General features: G+C 42.4%; 1 protein-coding gene across 1 annotated transcript in view; it reads right to left on the bottom strand.

Moving 5' to 3' along the window:
• The window catches only part of Lrrc7 (leucine rich repeat containing 7), a 680756-nt gene extending 678011 nt beyond the window's left edge, over nucleotides 1-2745 (bottom strand). Inside the window, exon 1 of the mRNA XM_055614269.1 lies at nucleotides 2403-2745. The gene's annotated coding sequence lies outside the window, so the exon portion shown is untranslated. The remainder of the gene's footprint in view (nucleotides 1-2402) is intronic.
• Nucleotides 2746-13099: the final 10354 nt, after the last annotated feature.

Genomic DNA, 13099 nt, shown 5'->3' with positions numbered 1-13099 from the left:
TTTTAATTAAGAAAATATTCATGCCTGCCTAAGGCAATTGTTAAAATTTTGAATAAAACATGGTTCCTGTAATTGGACCAAGTTCATTTCTTATGAAGTTGTTCTAATTCTGAAGCCGCATATGTGCAGGAGCCTGGATGTGGGAGGCAAGGGTTGCCATGGTGAGCACACATCTTTTTGAGAACTTAAATTAAAAAGAAATGTGCATAAGGACCTCTCAGCTCACAGTGTATTCTGGAAATTGAGGGTGTGTTTTCTCCTATGACATCTTGGTGTTGTAGAAGGGCCTTGTCAATGAAAGACAAGGATAGGTCAAATTCTAAAGACCTTAGCTTTTTAAGGTCATTTGGAAGTAAGAGATTTCTAGGTTAGGGAACCAACTGCCCTTAACTATTGGGTAGAAAACCAGCTCTGCTTACACTAAATTAATAAATTATTACAGTTCAGGGCATTTTGCAAGCCTGAGGCACCTGAAGGATTCAAATACAGATATTGCTAAGTACACCCCTAAATAACTTTAGTAACAGATGTTTTAAGGAGCAATAAAATATCCCCTGAACCCTGATTTCTCTCACCTCCCCTGCTGTGATTTTCCAGCAAGCTCTCCCCCACCCCACCCCAGGAACAGCGAGTGCTTGAACCAGAGAGAGCTGCACGTGTTTCAGAAAGGCAGCAGCTTTTGAGGCTCTAGAGCACCCACGTGCTGTGCGCTTGCGCTTGCGCACTGTCTGAAGAACTTTCCCCCCTACGCCCTCAGAGGGAATGCATCATTTCAAAGTAGGAGTCAGCTGGGATCAGGTGTCTGGGTGGAGGGTGGGTTGTATCAGAAATGTCAGAGGTTGCTAGCCAACAAGCGTCCAGGCTAAGTTCCTTTTCGCTTTCTTTTGCCTCTGGTCGACTTTATTAAAAATAAAGGGGGAACTTCAGCAACTGGGATGCTGAGCTTCTTATAGGCTCAGCCTGGAACAAAGAAAATCTACTTCCTAATACAGTTTCTCTTGCGTTGGAGGGATCACGTGCTCACTTTCACTGGTATGCACTCTGCTCGCCCACGCGATGAAACCTCTATTGTGCTTAGAAATTGTACCCAGGTTAAAATATGCCCGAACACAAATTGCTTCTCATCCATCAGCAGAGCCCCATCTAGAGACTCGGGTGCACATGCTCTCCTGCTGACCCAATTACCACTGCAGGTAATTCCAATGTGTTTAAGTGTACTGGGAAAGTAATGGCAAAGAGCAGGTGGAGGCCCTCTGCCTCAATTCCCACCCACCCCCTCCTGCTTTCTGAGATTCCTTTTGATGGAGAACTTGGATAGGAACGTGGGAGTCGCAGATGGTTCCTTCCTGAGGCTGATTCCCAGGAGTTGTGAAAGTAACCCCTTCCGTGCCTGCTGAGGTCCCTCTTCTTTATACCTTTGTGGGGAGGGGCAACCAGCAAGAGGGGGTGGAGACGGGTCGTTTCCTCCCCAACCCTGATGGCCAAGTAGTGTCATGAAGCAATTTTGCAGCCATCTCTGTTATGAAGTCACTATTTTTAAAGACAATCTGTGCAGTCCCCAACCCCCATCCCACCCCCATCTTGACTCTAAAATGTATAGGAGATCTCTGGTTGCCTAGCTGATTGACTGCAAGCCAGGGTACCATGGTTACCCCAATGTTGGCGATCTTTCCTCCCTTCCCAAATACAATCCCAAGCACGTCCTACATCCCTAAAGCCTCCGGAGGAAGCCCAGGGACCCCGCGGTTGGCCAGGAGCAGAGAGGTTCCCTAGCATCTCCCGAGGAACACAAAGGAGTTGCCTGGCTTAGGCAGACCGGCATCTTCCTAGACTCCAACAAAAGCATTCATTCCATTGCCTCCCACTTCTTTCTGCCCTTTAGTCTTTCCAGCTTCCCCATCCCCTTCATCTCCCCAAACCCCACCCTTTTCTCTCCTCCTTCAATGTCATACACCCCAACAATTCCTTTACAGATACCAAGGCAGTAAAACAACACCTTCCAAGATAAAGCACGAATGTGAGCTGCCACAAGTGTGTGTGTGTGTGTGTGTGTGTGTGTGTAGATCACACTTGCTCCATTCCTCACACACCTCCGGGGGGAAAGAGGACTGGAAACCCCACGACAATAAAAAAAAAAAAAAACAACAGAAAGCCAAATCTTGGCAGACCCCGTGGACCCAGCACCAGCGCCCCACACTCGCCCCTCACCTTTCCTTTTCGCAATATGTAACCCTTTAGGGTTCCTCAACCATCCAAAGCTCCCTGCTCCTAAGCACTCGCCCAGCTAGTGCCGGATACCCACAGCCCGTTAACCGCCCCAACGCCGAGGCTTGCGGGCCACCTGAGCCTCCCATATCCCCACTCCACCACCGCCTGCAGAGGCTCCCCAGTGCCCTACTCACATCGTCGGAGGCAGAAACTACCCATGAGGGTCCAGGGAGGGAAGGCCGTGCAGCTGCTGAGGTTCCTCCTTAAAGTGCTCTGTGGTCCGCAGTGAAGCCAGTACCGGAGTCCTCCGAAGAGAAGGCAGAGAGGACTCCAGGCAGATGCCGCGTCAGACCATAGTGCCACTGCCCTTCAGGTGCACGGAGGGAGAGGTGCCAGGGGGTGGGGGCTCGATAGCCAGGAGCCTTCCCGGAGCACCAGTGCCTCCAGTCCCCAGCCTCTGCCCGCCCAGCGCGCCGCGCTAGCGACCCTAGCAGCAGCAGAGGCGGCCGCGGCGGCGGAGGCGCAGCTCCCTCCCCGCCCCCAGAAGGCTCCACAGACAATAAACCCTGGGTGGAGAAGAGCCCGGCAGCGCGGGCGAATCGTGTACCCAACTCGGCTGCTGCCCGGGCCTGCCACAACGCCTCTGAAAGGGCGGGGGACCCTGTGGCCCAGGGCAAAGCAAGCACTCCCTAAGGCTGGGCGCTCCTGCAGCTGCCACCGGGGGTGGCGGGGACCAGAGGTGGGCGGCTGCAGGTCCCGCTGGCCCAGAGGCTGGGTGGCCTTGGCTCGGAGCCCCGGGTTGGCGGGGTCCTCCGCGGTGCCGCGGCTTGGTGCACAGGTGCCAGGATTGGCAGACTAGGCGCTGCTCCTGGCTCGCGCCTGTGACTCCCCACTCTCCCCGCCCCCTCTCTTTTCTCCCACCCCCTTTTCCGACGACACCAGCTGCAGCTGCTTCAAAGTGTGAAAAATGTCAAGGAGATTTTCCAGGACTCAGAGGGGATGACCATGTTCCCAGACCTCAGCTTTTCTTGGACATTCTCGCTTGCCCCTTGTGACCTTTACTTGGATTCCCTGCAATTTGGAAGAACAAGAACCGTGTCCCTCGCAGTCTCTAGCTTTCTCTGGTTCCGTTTCCACCGGGAGGTTTTAGACAACCAGTCGAGCTCTCTAGGTTCCGCGGTTGCCTGGAGTGCACAAAGCAGGTGTCACCAGGCACGGCGTGGGGCAGCGCGGGCTCTACGGACGTTCACCCACCAGCCCCGGGCGCTCCTGCTAGCGGCGCGGCGTTCTGCAGCGCCAGGAACCCACCAGCACCGCGGCTGCAGGCCTGCGCGCCGGGTGTTCCCGCACCAGTTTCCTGACGCTGCGCGTGGCTCCGCAGGCTGCCGCTCCTGCTACCTCAGCAAAAAGGCCGCCAGGAGCGCCTCCTCGGGGTTTCCTTTCTGCCAGCGTTGCCGCTGCGGGTTGCAGGCTGCCCAAGAGAAAGGTCTCTGCTTGTGAGTCCAGTAGCTTATTTATTAGTGCCATGGAGACTTAATGGCAGCTTTCAAGACCTCTTCTTCCCATCTTGGTGTGGGGTTGCAGTTCCAGGAATGTGCGAAAATGAGAAGTGTTTCCCAACTTCCTTTCATCTATTCACAATCCTGCTCCTTCTGCCGTGAACTCAGTAATATTCGTTCCCCCCTCCCGCCCCCCACACATATGCACGGGCATGCACAAAAAGCTTTAAAAAGCATAACGATGAAACTTGTGCTATATTTAGATTCCTGTTCTTTAGACACAGCCGAAATCCTTCTGTTTAGAGGCTATAGGGATAGGAGCCTTCCCTTCTTTCTTTCTGTGACATGCAGATGCCACTCAGAACTATCTGTGAGCTTCCTAATTTAGTGAAAAGTAAAAGTGCTGGCATGTATCTTAGATCTGACACACTAAAAGGGTTCAAGGTTATTATTATTATTATTTTTCTGGCTGCAAGGGATTGTCTAGAAAGACATTAGGGACTGAGGCTTCATCTGAAGATAACTAGGGGAAAGGATTACTGCTTGCTGTATTAGGGCGCTGTGATTAGGTGGGTTGACTAATAGGGAGACTTCCCTTAATTTATATATATTGCAGGGAAAGGAGTGCATTTTGGAAAGCCATATTATGTTTTTTTTTTAAAGCGTTGTGAAACACTGTAAAACTTGTCTCAACGTGGCAAAGAAATTGAAAAAATGTTGAAAGACACCTTTTAAAAGCTGACCTTTGTTGAACCCTTTCTTTTCTTTTCTTTTCTTTTCTTTTCTTTTTTTCGCAGTTTTGTTCTGTGAACATCTTGCTATAAGTTACAGTGTCTCAGCTGAAGGAGGTGCTATGAAAAAAACACTAGATAGGAATTGAAAATCTATTAAAAATAGCTCATTGCAGCTTATGCCTCATTACAGAAATCCTTTACAAGGTTCCAGTTCTTTTCAGTACTGCTTATACTGTTCTTTCTCAAAAAAATATTTGACTTCTTTCCTAAAGCAGTATATTGGGTACACCCTTATGAAAAAGACAAAAAAAAAATCATCTGTGCTTAGAACTTCGTGCATTGGAACTCAGAATTTCTCACTTTAACTTCATGATCCACAGTCCTGTACTGAAACATTTCAAGGACATTCTATGCAGCTGGCTCTGAGTAACTTCTGGCCTTCACAGACTGAAGACATAGCAGACACTGTTTTCTTTTCCAATGGGAGAAAAAACTTGTGAGACCCTAAACTAAACCCCATGTCACTGCAATAGTGTATTTTAAGCCACATGCCTTCTTTCTCCTGTAGAGGAATATTGAATGGCAGAGAAGCACTTAAAGAAATGCTCAACCTCATTAGCCATTAGGGAAATGCAAATCAAAACAACCTTGAGATTTCACCTTACACCCATGAGAATGGCCAAAAACTCAAGGGACAACACATGCTGGAGAGGTTGTGGAGAAAGGGGAACACTTCTCCACTGCTGGTGGGAATGTAAACTTGTACAACCACTCTGGAAATCAATCTGGCGCTTTCTCAGACAACTAGGAATAGCTCTTCCTCAAGATCCAGCCATACCACTCCTAGGCATATATCCAAAAGAGGCTCAAGTACACAAAAAGGACATTTGCTCAGCCATGTTTGTAGCAGCTTTATTTGTAATAGCCAGAAGCTGGAAACAACCCAGATGCCCCTCAACTGAAGAATGGATGCAGAAATTGTGGTACATCTATACAATGGAATATTACTCAGCAATGAAAAATAAGGAAATCATGACATTTTCAGGTAAATGGTGGGACCTGGAAAGGATCATCCTGAGTGAGTTGTCCCAGAAGCAAAAAGACACACACGGTATATATTCACTCATATAGACATACAACATAGGACAAACCCACTAAAATCTGTGCATCTAAAGAAACTAAGCAAGAGAGAGGACCCTAACTAAAATGCTCAATCCCCATCCTGAAAGGCAAAGAGGATGGACATCAGAAGAAGAAGAAAACAGGAAACAACCTAGGAACCTGCTACAGAGGGCTTCTGAAAGCCAGAAGAAGAAAACAGGAAACAAACAAGGAACCTACCACAGAGGGCCTCTGAAAGCCTCTGCCTTGCAGACTATCAAAGCAGATGCTGAGCCTGATGGCCAACTGTTGGGCAGAGTGAATGGAATTTTATGTAAGAAGTGGGAAATAGTAAGAGCTGGAGAGGACATAGTCTCCACAAGGAGAGCAACAGAACCTGAAAATTTGAACACAGAGAACTTCTCAGAGACTCATACTCCAACCAAGGACTATTCATGGAGATAACCTAGAACCCCTGCACAGATGTAGCCCATGGCAGTTCAGTGTCCAAGTGTGTTACATAGTAATGGGAAGACTGACTGCCTCTGAAATAATCTGATTGGCCTGCTCTTTGATCACCTCCCCCTGAGGGAGGAGCAGCCTTACCAGGCCACAGTAGAGGACAATGCAGCCACTTTTGATGAGAACTGATAGACTAAGATCAGAAAGGAGATGAGAACCTCCCCTGTCAGTGGACTTGGGGAGTGGCATGCATGCAGAAAGGGGAGGGAGGGTGGGCTCGGGAGGGGAGGAGGGAGGGGCTCATGGGGGGATACAAAATGAATAAAGTGTAATTAATAAAAAATTTTAAAAATTTCGACTTTAAAGATGCTTACCCTTTAAAAAGGATGCTAATAAGCATATGAATGAAGAAAAGAAGTCAATTCAGTGACATATATTAAGTGAATCAGAAAGCAACATGAAAAAGTCAGCATTGTTACCAAACATCATATAATGAAAATTCAGAAAGAAAACTGGTATCTCGAAAATAAGCCATAAATGTTGGAAATAAGTGGATCAGGTAAAAATGCAGTTGGAATACTTACCAATCAATGAGACTAAGCATAAGAAAGAATATCAGATAGAAGAGAAGGATGATTACTAATTGCATTCAGACAGCAATGAAGAAAAATGAAACTATGCATGATCACAAGACTTAAGAACACTGAAGGATTATTGAGAGACTAAATCTAAGATTGTATGTAGTCAAAGAAGGAGTGGAGGCAAAAACTACTGGCTTTAAATTTATTCTATGAAATCATAGCAGAAAAATTTTCAAGTTTTGTAGATGACATAGGCATGCAAATGCAGAGTACATTTAGAATCCCAAAGAAAATAAGCAGAAAAGAGTCTCTCTGTGTCACATTATATAAAATTAAGATGCTAAGAACATAGAAGAATAAACAATTTACTTTGAAAAGAGAACCTATTAGAGTAACACCAGACCCCTTACAGAAACGCTAAAAACCACATAATGAAGAATGGCATATTTCAAATCCTGAAGATAAATACCATGAACAAAAGACAATTCTTTTAAGTTATAGATAAAGGGGAAAAGAAAAGAATAGACAGTATTCAAACTAACAAGGAAAAAAAAACAGAAATTTTATAGGAACCACTAAAACTTCAAATGATCCCAATTATTAATGTCTTTGACTCTTCAATTATAACATATAAAGTAGCTGATTCAATCAATACTCAAAGTCCAGCACTCTGTTCTATGCACTAAGCTATCCTCAATGGCAAAGATAGATTAAAAATCAAGACTGGAAAATATACACTGTAAGAATGAAAGCAGTGGCAGGAATAGTTGTTCTAATGTTTTGAAAGAAAGACTTCAAGTAAAAAGTAAGTAAAGGATACAAATAAGGTCATTACATATAAATAATAAAAAAATCATCAAGAAGTTAAAACAATGATGAATATACATGGATTAAATGTGGAGGTATGTAATTTTATAAAATGAATTTCATAAAACATAAAGGAAAGATGGGTCGAGATATAAGTACTTGCAGACCTTAACACTTTATTCTCATCAATAAATATATCATCCTGTTATAAAAAAATAAAGAATGAACTTCAGACTTACACTGTATCATCTCCAGTTATTGACCCCAATAGATACAAAATATACATAGTACTCATAAGTCCATAAAACATCTTTCAAATTAGATTGCAAGGTCACAAAGCAAGTCTTAAGAAATATACAATAGGATTCCTAGGGTTAGCACTTAGTGAGTGTGGATTCTACCCAAAGTAATACCAATTAAATAAGACAGAGGAAGACATCCAGAAGATCTTGGCTGCAGACAGAAAGAAATCAAGAGAAAAAATAAGACAGGTTAGATATTTGCTGGTCCTTCTATGTGAAACAACTCTGAAACTGACTGGGCCATGTTAATGTCTCCAGCCAGAACTTCAGCTTGTATGGTCAATAAAGTTCTCAATACTCACCATGCCATCTTTTCATATGATGTGGATGGAGATTTATATTACAGTCTTGGTTGTAATCTAAAACTGTAATATAATTTATATCTCACCTAACTTATAAGAAATACATATTTCACCTGCTCATATAGAGAGCAGAAAGTCTTCTTTAACTGATGTGTGCACATCCCATGCATATGCAATTGCAGAACTCTGTATTACTTGTAAGTGTTCATATGTCTACAGGACAAAAGGAACAAACACCAATGGAATGTAGACAGTCTTGACAAGACACATCTTTGAGGATGCTGAGACATGTTTTTCCAGCATCCTACATGATACAGCCTCAGACTGCTGCAGTTGCTGTTTTCTCAAAACTTGCTTCCAGGACAACTTCAAAGCAGCAGCTAGCTCAAATCTTCCAGAATCATAGACTGTTCCAAAAAGAACTTCATTAAAGCATGCATTTTTCATAGCATTTGGAGACTGGGCAACAAATGTTACTGCTAGCTTCCATAACTATTTTGCCCAATTTCTTTTGGGCCAACCAAAATTGATTCTATGCCCCAAATCATAGAAAGCAATATAAGGAGAGTGACATACCATGCCCTTGGATAGTTTTGGTTGTTTAATGAGCAATAGATATTTGTTGTCATTTAAGGAAGTTGGTTACAGGTTATTACATAGTCTTGACCAGAAACAAAAACAAACAAACAAACAAACAAACAAAAAAACAAGGTATCAGAAATGTAGACTCATGGATTACTCTCTTTTCTCTATCATTTTTTTCTTATTTAAGGGAAAAGAGGTTGGGAAGAAAAATGGAGAGGGATAGGAATACATATAGGAATAATAGAAAAAAATTGAATCTACTTTTTAAGTCAATAATACTATATTGGTATGGATTTTCCCCCTTATTTATTTATTTATTTATTTATTTATTTATTTATTTATTTATTTATTTATCTATCTATCTATCTATTTATTTATTTATTTTATTTCAATATTACATCGTCTTTACTATTTTTTTATTCACTTTGTATCCCAACTGTAGCAAGCTCCTTCTTTCCCTCCCAATCGCACCCTCCTTCCCTCATTTCCTCCCATGCCCCACTCTAAGTCCACTGATAGGGGAGGTCCTCCTCCCCTTCCAACTGATGCTAGCTTATCAGGTCTCATCAGTACCGCCTGCAATGTCCTCTTCTGTGGCCTGGAAAGGCTGCTCCTCCCTCGGGTGTCAGAGCAAAGAGCCAGCCACTGAATTCATGTCAGAGACAGTCCCTGTTGCCCTTACTAGGAAAACCCACTTGGATACTGAGATGCCATGAGCTACATCCAACCAGGGGTTCTGGGTTATACCCATGAATGGTCCTTGGTTGGAGAATCAGTCTCAGAAAAGACCCATATGCCCAGATATTTTGGTTTTGTTGCTCTCCTTGTGGAGCACCTTTCCTCTCCTGGTCTTGCGAACTCCCCCTTCTTTCATATGATTCCCTGAATTCTGCCCAAAGTTTGGTTATAAGTCTCAGCATATGCTTTCATAAATGGCTAGCTAGAGACTTTCAGAGGCCCTCTATGGTAGGCTCCCCTTCTGTTATCTCCTACTTCCAATGTCTATCATATTTGTCTCTCTAAGTGAGGACTGATCATCTTACCCTCGGTCCTTCTTCTTCTTTAGCTTCTTTAGGTGTACTGATTTTAGTATCTTTATCCTATCTTAAAGGTCTAGTATCCACTTATAAGTGGGTATATTCTGTGTGTGTATTTCTACTTCTGAAATACCTCACTGAGGATGATCTTTTCTAGATCCCACCATTTGCCTGAAATTTCATGATTTTCTTGTTTTTAATTGCTGAGTAGTATTCCATTGTGTAAATGTACCATACTTTCTGTATCCATTCCTCCGAAGAGGGACATCTCATTGTTTCCAGGTTCTGGCTATTACTAATAAACCTCCTACAAACATGGTTGAACAAATGTCCTTGTTGTGTACTTGAGCATATTTTGGATATATGCCTAGGAGTGGTATAGCTGGATCTTGAGGAAGCACTATTCCTAATTGTCAGAGAAAGCACCAGATTGATTTCCAGAGTGGTTGTACAAGTTTACATTCCCACCAGCAATGGAGGAGGATTCTCCTTTCTTCACAACCTCCCCAGCATGTGTTGTCTCTTGAGCTTTTGATCTTAGCCATTCTGAAAGGTGTAAGGTGAAATCTCAGGGTCTTTTTCATTTGCATCTCTCTGATGGCTAAAGATGTTGAGCCTCTTTTTAAGTGTTTTTCTGCCATTCTATATTCCTCTACAGAGAATTTTCTGTTTATCTTCTTACCCCATTTTTTAATTGGATTGCTTGATTTATTGCTTTTTAACTTCTTTAGTTCTTTATATATACTGGATATAAGCCTTCTGTCAGATACAGGTTGGTGAAGTTCCTTTCCCAGTCTGTAGGCTGACATTTTGTTCTGCCAACTGTGCCTTTTGCTTTACAAAAGCTTTTCAGTTTCATAAGGTCCCATTTATTGACTGTTGATCTTAGAGCCTGTGCTGTTGGTGGTCTGTTCAGGAAGTTGTCTCCTGTGCCAATGAGTTCTAGGCTCTTCTCTACTTTTTCTTCTAACCGATTTAGTGTGTTTGGTTTTATGTGGATGTCTTTGATCCACTTGGACTTGAGTTTTGTGGAAGGTGATAAGTATGGATCTATTTTCATTTTTCTGCATGGAGACATCTAGTTAGACCAGCACCTTTTGTTGAAGATGCTGTCTTTTTTCCATTGATTGGTTTTGGCTTCTTTGTAAAAAATCAAGATTCCATAGGTGTGTGGGTTTATTTCTGGGTCTTCTATACGGTTCCATCGATCCACCATTCTGTTTCTATGCCCATACCATGCAGTTTTTATTACTATTGCTCCGTAGTACAGCTTGAGATCAAGGATGGAGATACCTCCAAATGATCTGTTGTTGTGCAGGATCGTTTTGGAAATTCTGGGTGTTTTGTTTTTCCATATGAAGTTGAGAATTTTTCTTTGAAGGCCTGTAAAGAATTTTGTTAGGATTTTATGGCAATTGCAGGATGGCCATTTTCACTATGTTAATCCTACCAATCCATGAGCACAGGAGATCTTTCCATCTTCTGATATATTCTTCATTTTCTTTCTTCAGAGACTTAAAGTTGTTTTTTTTTTTTGTTTGTTTTGTTTTTTTGTTTTGTTTTGTTTTGTTTTTTCCCAAACAGGCTTTCACTTGCTTGGTTAGAGTCATACCAAGATACTTTATGTTATTAGTGGCTATTGTGAAGGGTGTTATTTTCCTAGTTTCTTTTTCAGCCCTCTTGTCTTTGGAATAGAGGAGGGCTTCTGATTTTTTTTTTTTGAGTTAATCTTGTATTGAGCCACTTTGCTGAAGGTGTTTATCACCTGAAGAAGTTCTCTTGTTGAATTTTTGGGGTCACTCATATATACTGTCATATCATCTGCAAATAGTAATACTTTGAATTCTTCCTTTCCCATTTGTATCCCCTTGATCTCCTTTACTTGTCTAATTGCTCTACTAGGACTTCTAGTACTATGTTGAAGAAATATGCAGAGTGAGGGCAGCCTTGCCTTGTCCCTAATTTCAGTGAGATTGATTTTAGTTTCTCTCCATTTAGTCTGATGTTGGCTATAGTCTTGCTGTATATTGTCTTTACCATGTTTAAGTGTGTGTCTTGTATCCCTGATCTCTCCAAGACTTTTAACATTAATGGGTGTTGGATTTTGTCAAATGCTTTTTCAGCATCTACGGAGATGATCATGTGGTTTTTCTCCTTCAGTTTGTTTATGTGGTGGATTACATTGATGGATTTCCGTATGATGAACCACCCTTGCATGCCTTGGATGAAGCCTACTTGGTCATGGTGGATGATATCTTTGATGTGTTCTTGGATTCAGTTTGCAAGTACTTTATTGAGTATTTTTGCATCAAAGTTCATAAGAGAGATAGGTCTGACATTCTATTTTTTTTGTTGGGTCTTTGTGTGGTTTATGTACTGTGGCTTCATAGAATGTGTTTGGTAATGTTCCTTCTGTTTCTATTTTGTGGAATAGTTTGAAGAGAATTGGAGTTAGCTCTTCTCTGAAGGTCTGGTAGAAGTCTGCTCTGAAACCATCTGGACCTGAGCTTTATTTTGGAAGGGAGACATTTGATGACTGCTTCTATCTCCTTAGGGAACATAGGAGTATTCAGTCTTTTTACTTGATCTTGATTTAATTTTGGTAAATTGAATCTATCAAGAAAATTATCCATTTCATTTAGATTTTCAAATTTTGTGGCATATAGGTTTTTGAAGTAAGACCTAATGATTGTTTGGATTTCCTCAGTTTCTGTTGTTATGTCCCCCTTTTTGTTTCTGATTTTGCTGTTTTGGACAGGTTCTCTCTGCCTTTTAGTTAGTTTGGCTAAGGGTTTGTCTATCTTGTTGATTTTCTCAAAGAACCAGCTCTTGATCTCATTGATTCTTTGAATTGTTTTATTTATTTCTAATTTATTAATTTTTGCCCTGAGCTTGAATATTTCCAGCCATCTATTCCTCTTGGGTGTGTCTACTTCTTTTTTTTCCCCCTAGGGCTTTCAGGTGAGCTATTAAGTTGCTTGTTTGTGATGTTTCGAATTTCTTCTTGAAGGTGCTTAGTGCTATGAATTTTCTTCTTAGCACTACTTTCATTGTGTCCCATAAGTTTGGGTATGTTGTGCCTTCATTTTCATTGAATTCTAGGAATTCTTTAATTTCTATCTTCATTTCTTCCCTAACCCATCTGCCATTGAGTAGCAAGTTGTTCAGTTTCTGTGTATGTGTATAATTTTTGTTATTTCTGTTTTTGTTGAGGTATAGCTTTAGTCCATGGTGGTCAGATAGAATACAAGGGATTATTTCAATCTTCTACCTGCTGAGGCTTGCTCTTTGTGTGTTGGTGTTTCAGCTGTAACTAAGGGAGGATAATTGTAGTGTGCAGAAGGACAAATGCAGGCAAGGATATACGTGTTCATGGAAGTGTGCCTTGAAGGACAGGGTGCTAGAGAATGTAGAAGCCAGGAGTGTGGGCCAGGGGTTGCTGGCCCCAAAGGGGTTGCAGGCACTGATGGTGTTTGTGGGC

Source organism: Psammomys obesus, unplaced genomic scaffold, assembly GCF_907164565.1.
Source record: "Psammomys obesus unplaced genomic scaffold, mPsaObe1.curated_primary_1811, whole genome shotgun sequence".
Classification (NCBI taxonomy): Eukaryota; Metazoa; Chordata; class Mammalia; order Rodentia; family Muridae; genus Psammomys; species Psammomys obesus.
The sequence above is the reverse complement of the archived record's forward strand: the minus strand, read 5'-3'. Positions and strand labels throughout refer to the sequence as shown.